This window comes from Nannospalax galili, unplaced genomic scaffold (genome assembly GCF_000622305.1).
Source record: "Nannospalax galili isolate Female #2095 unplaced genomic scaffold, S.galili_v1.0 scaffold380, whole genome shotgun sequence".
NCBI lineage: Eukaryota > Metazoa > Chordata > Mammalia > Rodentia > Spalacidae > Nannospalax > Nannospalax galili.
In genome coordinates this window covers 3,998,928-4,006,200 of record NW_008348568.1, presented here as the reverse complement: position 1 = coordinate 4,006,200, position 7,273 = coordinate 3,998,928, and the positions used below count along the sequence as shown (strand labels likewise).

General features: G+C 44.1%; 1 non-coding gene across 1 annotated transcript; it reads right to left on the bottom strand.

Moving 5' to 3' along the window:
• Positions 1-331: 331 nt before the first annotated feature.
• Positions 332-493, bottom strand: LOC115072416. The gene has a single exon (XR_003851479.1). It is a non-coding gene; the product is annotated as a U1 spliceosomal RNA (small nuclear RNA).
• Positions 494-7,273: the final 6,780 nt, after the last annotated feature.

Here is a 7,273-nt window from a genome sequence, read left to right as displayed (position 1 = left end):
GAAAGAAAGAAAGAAAGAAAGAAAAATGGTAGTGCACGCCTTTAATCCCAACACTCAGGAGGCAGAGGCAGGTGGATATCTGTGAGTTCAAGTCCAGCCTGGTCTACATAGCAAGTTCCAGGCCAGCTGGGGCTACAGGGAGACCCTGTCTCAAAAAGGCATATATATATATAACTAAAGTGAGGAAAAAAGAGTTAAACTTTATACATCAATAATAAAGACAAAACCAAAAAGTTCAAAACTCATATAGTCCAGACGGATAACATTAACCTTGGGAGGTTGCCCTGAAAAAGTCCAAGGTAATATGTAATATATAGCTTTAATTTTTTTTCAGGGGAGAGCATGAACACAGTGCCCCACTACCACAAATTATGCAGTTGAGTTTCCAAATTTGGGGCAATCTCAGGGGTCGGCACACCTGGGGTATAATGGATGAGCCTCACCCTGGGAAAACCATCTTTGTGATCATGGTATCTCTCTGCCAGGTAAGTATATAGCTTTAAATTTTCTGAACTGGAGGTTGGGGCTACAGTTCAATTAGTAGAGTGCTTGCGTAGCATACATGAGACCCTGTGTTCAATCCCTAATACCATGTAAACCTGGTATGGTGTTGTACCTCTGTAATCTCAGCACTTCAAAAATAGAGGCAGGAAGATCAGAAATTCAAGGTCATATTCAAGTACATAGTGAGTTCAAACTAGCCTGGACTACATAAGATCTTGTACTAAAAAAAAAAAATCTTTATAAAAAAAAGGCATTTCAGGTAGAGATCATGGCACACTCTGGTAATCCCAGCCATAGGCAGACTGAGGCAGAAAGATCAAAAGTTTTAGGGTCCTCTACAAAGTGATACACTGAATAAAGGAATTATTTGGAATGTTTCTCTGAAATAAAAATAGCTGAAAAAATATTATACTGACATTTTATAAACAGAGCTATGAAAGCTAGGCGGCCACTTGTTGAAAACTATTGCAAAATTGTACTAAGTGGCAATAGTAAATCATGAAATGAAACGTGCACCAGCTTAGGAGCCCATGATGATCAGGGAGGGATGTTGGGACGTTGTGTTTATTTGGCTTCTCCTTAGATCCCAATTCTGTATGCATGATTCTTTAAGTTTTCTTTTAAAAAATGTTTAATATTTACATTTATTTACTATTTGTGTGTATATATTTGCACATGATTGGGCATACGCCATGACATGTGTGGAGGTCAGAGGACAACTTGCAGGAATCAGTTCTCTCATTCTAGCACGTGAGAGGGGTTCTAACTTGAAGGAACTCCTGAGCCCGGTGAGCCCTCTGCCCTTTTTCTGCGGACACTCTAGGACATCTAAGAATGGGTGGATAGGGAGTAAAGGCAGTGACAGCATTTTAATTTCTTTTCCTGTTGCTGTAAGATATTCTAATGAAAGCAACTTAAAAGGGAAAGGGTTTATGATAGCTCACAGTTCAGGGTCCAGTCCATTATGGGGTGGGGGCAGTCAATAGCAGGAAAGTGAAGCAGCTGGTCATGTATTAGATTCATACTCAGGAAGCAGAGACCAATCACTGCTTGCTGAAGCTGAGTTCCACTTCTCCATTCATATAGTCCAGGACCCAGTCAGGGAATGGTGTCATCCATAGTCCACAGGTCTTCCCACCTGAATTGATGTTATCAAGGTGATCCCCAACAGGTAAGCCCAGAGGCCCAGCTCTGGGGTGATTCTTGATCCTGTCAAGTTGACAGTAGTAACCATCACAGTAAGCAATGCTCTGACATCATATGCAGTATGGATAGTCCAAAAACCAAGAGCTGGACCTAGAGTGCTTAAGGTTATACTCCCTGCTTTGTCCTACAGGCATTTAGATGTCTTCAGAGGAAGGGTTCTTTGAAGACACAAAACACAATGAATGGTCAAGTCATGAAAGAAGTTACTCTCAGATAAGGGACTTCAACGTTCTCAGCCCTAAATGGGATATCTATACCATACCTCTCCAAGGCTTAGAGATCATCACAGAAGAGGAGGCGGGAAGATTGTAAGAGCTCGAGGTGGTAAATGATGACAGTGAAACAGACTTTTCAGCACACCACAGGACAGTTGCATATGAACTCACAGCAGTTGTGACAACATGAAAAAAGTCTCTGCAAGCTCGAGACAGACAAAAGTCCCAGCAGGGAGGGAGGGAGGCATGAAGCTCCACCCCTCACTGAGGAGCTATTGACAACTGATAGCTGCTGGAAGAAGAGTCAGTTTTTTAAAAATTATTTATTTTGGGGCCAGGCATGGTGGCACATGCCTTTAATCCCAACACTCGGGAGGCAGAGGCTGGCAGATCTCTGTGAGTTCAAGGCCAGCCTGGTCTACATAGTGAGTTCTAGGACAGCTGGGGCTACAGGGAGACCCTGTCTCAAAAAGACCAAAAAAAAAATTATTTATTTATGTGTATGAGTGTTACGTCTGCCTGTGTACACCCATGTCATGTGGTGCCTTTGGAGATTGGAAGAGGGTGTTGGATCCCCTGAAACTGGAGTTACGAATGGTTGTTACCCTCCGTGTGGGTGCTGGTCTTCTGCAAGAACAACCAGTGCTCTTAACTGCTGAGCCATCTCTCCAGCCCCTACGAGTCCGTTTTCTTTAAAGGTGTGACCCCTGACAGGTGGACCACGCTTTGGGGATGGACCACACCCAATGAGTATTTGGGCAACATAAATTTAACTTGATGGGTGCTGGGCTTCAAAATAAACAAAAAAAACAGGACATAAAGTTGGGGGTTTTGGTAGGGAAGTAGAAGTAAATCTGAGAGGAAATGGGGGAGGGGTGAGTATGATCAAATTCTCAAATATTATTAAAAAGGTGCTGCTCTTAGGATGCAGCTCCTTGGGGAGGAGAGAGGACAAAATAGGTCTCCCTCTCTTTTGTAGAACACTCAAGAGTTTTTAAAAGACTTCTCATGTGTGTAGTTACAGTAGCCAGAACAGCCCAGTGATGCTGGCCTCCTTGCATTCTTTTGTTTCTGTGTCCTCTCCCATGCAAGTTGGGAATGGTGTATACAACCAACAGCCTGTGGCAGAAGTGACTTCTGGGGCTCAGTCAGCAAAGGTGGTGTGGTCTCTACCTTGCTGCCTCTTTGATATTTGCTGTGGCAGAGGTCTGTGTCATGTTAGGAGGTCGCTCAAGCAGCTGGTGAAGGTAAGCAGCCACAAGAAGATGGTCATGTGATCAGGAACAGAAGTCCATTGCCAAGAGCCAGGCACAGTTGAGCCCCTCAGCAGCTTTCTCAAAGATCTTGAACCATGGGCTGGGGAGGCACCTCAGTCGTCAAGTGCCTGAAGGCCTGGGTTCCGCCCAAGAGCTCAAACAAACAGACAAATTCATTCTTAGTCCAAGGGGTTCAGTTAAGCCCCTAAAATCTTGACCCACAGATGATACTTGAGAAAAAAAATGAATGTAAGTGTCGTAAACCATTAAGTTTGTATGTTATTTGTTGTATAGGATGAGGTACAAGCAGAATATCCTCACATTTTGAGCTTTTGAAAACAAGAATTAGGAGGTAGTAGGTTGCTTGTTTTCTAAACCAAAGCCTTTTATTGTTTAGTTTCATTTCATTGTGGTAAATTATGTACTGTTTATGGCAAACAAATTAGAAAACTCAGGAAAGTATTAACAAGGGAATCAAAACTGTCTATAGTGATGCACACACCTGCAGATACAAGCGATGTGCCATGTCCTCAGACACACATTTTGCTTATTTATATATTTTAAGTAATTGAACAGTTCTCAGGCAGACCAAGTATAGGGCCAAAACTTCACTTTTTTTTTTTTTTTTTTGTATTTGACACAAGGTCTAGCTACATAGCTCAGGCTGACTCCAACTTGTAATCCTCCAGCCTCAGCCTCCCAAATGATGGGATTACAGGCAAGCACTACCACTCCTAGCTGAAATCCTCAAATTAGTGAGGTGTGGTGGCACACGCCTTTAATCACAGCAGTTGGACCTCTGAGATTAAGGCTAGCCTGGAAGACCCCAGCAGTTCTACTCTTTAGAATCAACCACTGGTGCTGAGTGTGGTGATGCACAGGTGTATAATCTCAGCACTCAAAAGGGTGAGGCAGGAGAATCTGGAGTTTAAGACCAGCCGGGGCTACTTGTCTCAAAAACAAAAACAATGAAATTAAAAAGTAAAGCTGGGTGTGGTGGCACAGGCCTTTAGCCCCAACACCGGGAGGCAGAGGCAAGCAGAGCTCTATGAATTCAAGGCCAGCCTGGTCTAAATAGCTCCAGGCCAGCTGGGGTTACAGGGAGACCCTGTCTCAAAAAAGACCAAAACAAACAAACAAATAAATAAATGTAAAGAAGAATCAGTCATTATACTTAAGTCTTTGATAGTCCTCAGGATATGGTCCAGTAGTACCAACTTTAAGATAAAGGGCTAACTCAACAACACAGATCTTATGACCCATTTTATTTATCTTGTTTTGAAAATTTTGTTTCATTTTAATTTTATGTGTATGAATATTTGCCTGCATGTATACATGTATACCACATACATGCAGTGCCCACAGAAGCCAGAAGAAGGTGTCTGATACCCTGGAACTGGAGCTACAGACAGTTGTGAGCTGCTGTGTGGGTGCTGGGTGCTGAACTAGGGTCCCTGCAAAGAGCAGCAAGTGCTCTTAACCATTGAGCTATCTCTCCAGCCCTTTCCGAACCATTTTAAATGCTGACTCATATTACAACATAGGGAGTGTAAAGTTGTTGAACATATCTTCTATAGTCAGACATTAAGTTGTTTCAGATTTATCAATGTTGTAAATAACTGGAGCGCTGTAATAAGAGCACCATCACTGTATACATGTTATAGTCTTTGTGTCATTGTGTCTGCATTCCCTTTAGGTAAATTCTGTATGTCTAATTACTGGGACAAAGTGTCTGCATTAAAAAATTCCTTCATTAGCATGGGAGACATTTTGGTTACTACTATCTTCAAATTTACAAACCAGTGAAGTAAGACTTTGAGAAATTAAGAGACTTCTCTAAGTCCCACAGCTAGTGTGCAGCAGCGCTGGCCTTCCAACTCATACTTTGGGACCTGGATCTCATTGCTTGCTCAGCTGAAGCAAGTGACAGGGCAGGCTAGAAGATGCCCACAAGCAGAGTGAGTCAAGGAAGTCCTAAGGACTCCCTGGGGCTCCCAAACCAGGTTGCCGTCTCCTCATGACCTTTCTTGAGCTGCAGACAGGGAGAAAAAGGGACCTTGCCTTTCCTCTTGTCATTTGAAAGTCAATAGAAGGGGACAGAGCTACCCCAATGTCAAGAATTAAGGGGTGGCTGGGATAAGCAGTACTCTTGGTGCTGCCCAGCCCAACGTTCCTGCTGCAGTGTGCTCAGCAAACCTGTTTTCTTCCAAATAAATAATAGCTGTCACTCAGAGGTGGAGTCTCTGAATGGCCTGAGTGAGGTCCTGGGTTCGATTACTCAGCACACGAATGAATGAATGAGTGAAATGAGAGGACAGCATGGGAATCGATAATTTGCTAAAAGTGGTGGGAAGAATGTTCTAGCTGCCCTTAACATCAGGAAGCAGAAAGGGCTCTTTCGTTAATTCACAGGCAGTTATGCTATCTTGACTCTTACACACGCTACTTTGCCTCCCCCGGCCTTTTTTGTTCATCCAGGCTCTGAGAAGACTGGATGATGTCCACCCACATCGAGGAGGACGCCTGCTTTTCTCGGTGCACCAATCCAGGGCTCATCTCTTCCAGAGTAGCCTCATCACACACCCAGTACTGTGTTGTCAGCTCTGAAGCCAGTACTGTCTCGCACAGCCTGAAGCTGCAGCTTGCTGACTCAAAATGTTCATTATCACATCCCCCATCTCTCGTATCCTCCTGAGGAGTTCACAGGATTATGGACATGAAAGAGCCTGACAGATGATAAGGAAGCACCCAAAGAGGTGCTTTCTCCTTTTCCTTTCCATCCCTGAAGGAGATCCTACAAAACAAGCTGGGTTCTATGGGGAATGTAACTTCCGAGGGGCCTCAGACTACCAGATTTATCTAGGCTTCTAAGAGACAAAGCAAAGGAGTGATTTTACCTTTTCATATTCACATGCATGCAAGTCTTATAAGAGTGTAAATATGTATGCATGAGCACACATATGCTCACACGCTCCTATCACACAGAGTCACGCAGTCAAAGTTTTCCCAGGAGCCATAGAGAACCCATGAACAAGTGTCATTTAAACGTAGTTGAGCTGGACCAGCAAGAAGGCTCGTCCAACAAAGGTGATTGCTGCCAAGCCTGGCTACCTGAGTTTGATTCCTGGGAACCAAAAATAGGAGAGCACCAACTTCTTCAAGTTGTCCTTACCTTCACAGGCATGCCATGGCATGCACATGTATGTATGAATGCATGCATACATACACACAAAAATGCATAAAAATTAAAAAAATATTTTTATGTGTATGAGTGTATCACCTGTACGTGTGTAAAAGCACCCGTGTCCTGTAATGCCCTCAGAGGCCAGAAGAAGGCATTGGAGCCCCTGGAACTGGTGTTAAGGACAGTTGTTACCTGCCATGTGGGTGCTTGGGAATCAAACCCGTATCCTCTGTGGGAGCAGTCAGTGCTCTTAACTGCTAAGCCATCTCTCCAGCCCCACAAAAATACATAAAATGTTTTTTAAAAACTAAATGCCGCTGAGATGATGGCTTAGGTCATCATGACTGCACGTAAAACAAAACGGTGTACATCCTAATTAAGGTTATCCGCCAAGATAGGCTGAAATTGTAGGTTTTAACTCGAGACAGGATCAGTGAGCATTTATGGGCTGGTAACAAATTACCATGTTCCCAGATGCACAGCAGAGGTGGCCTTGACCAGCAGCAGGCTCGTTAGGGGAAGCTGGGCCCGGTTTGGCCTCCGCAGCAGGCTGCTATCCAGAACTGCCCATGCTGCGAATTTGTTCCACGCTTGTTGAAGCCATGGAGAACTTTCCCCAAGCATGACTTCCGAGAGAACCTGGGCTGAGCCACCTGGGCCTACTGGGTATCTTAGTAACAACATCGGATTTGGAAGAATGCTTGCAGATGGGCTCTGTATACTTCCGGGAAACCCACTTCAGCCATGCTGATCCACTATGTGGCTCCCTGGGATTATGACAGAGCATGTCACTTATCCCCAGAGTGGGATAGTCTGTGCAGATGGGCTCTGTATACTTCCGGGAAACCCACTTCAGCCATGCTGATCCACAGAGCATGTCACTTATCCCCAGAGTGGGATAGTCTGTA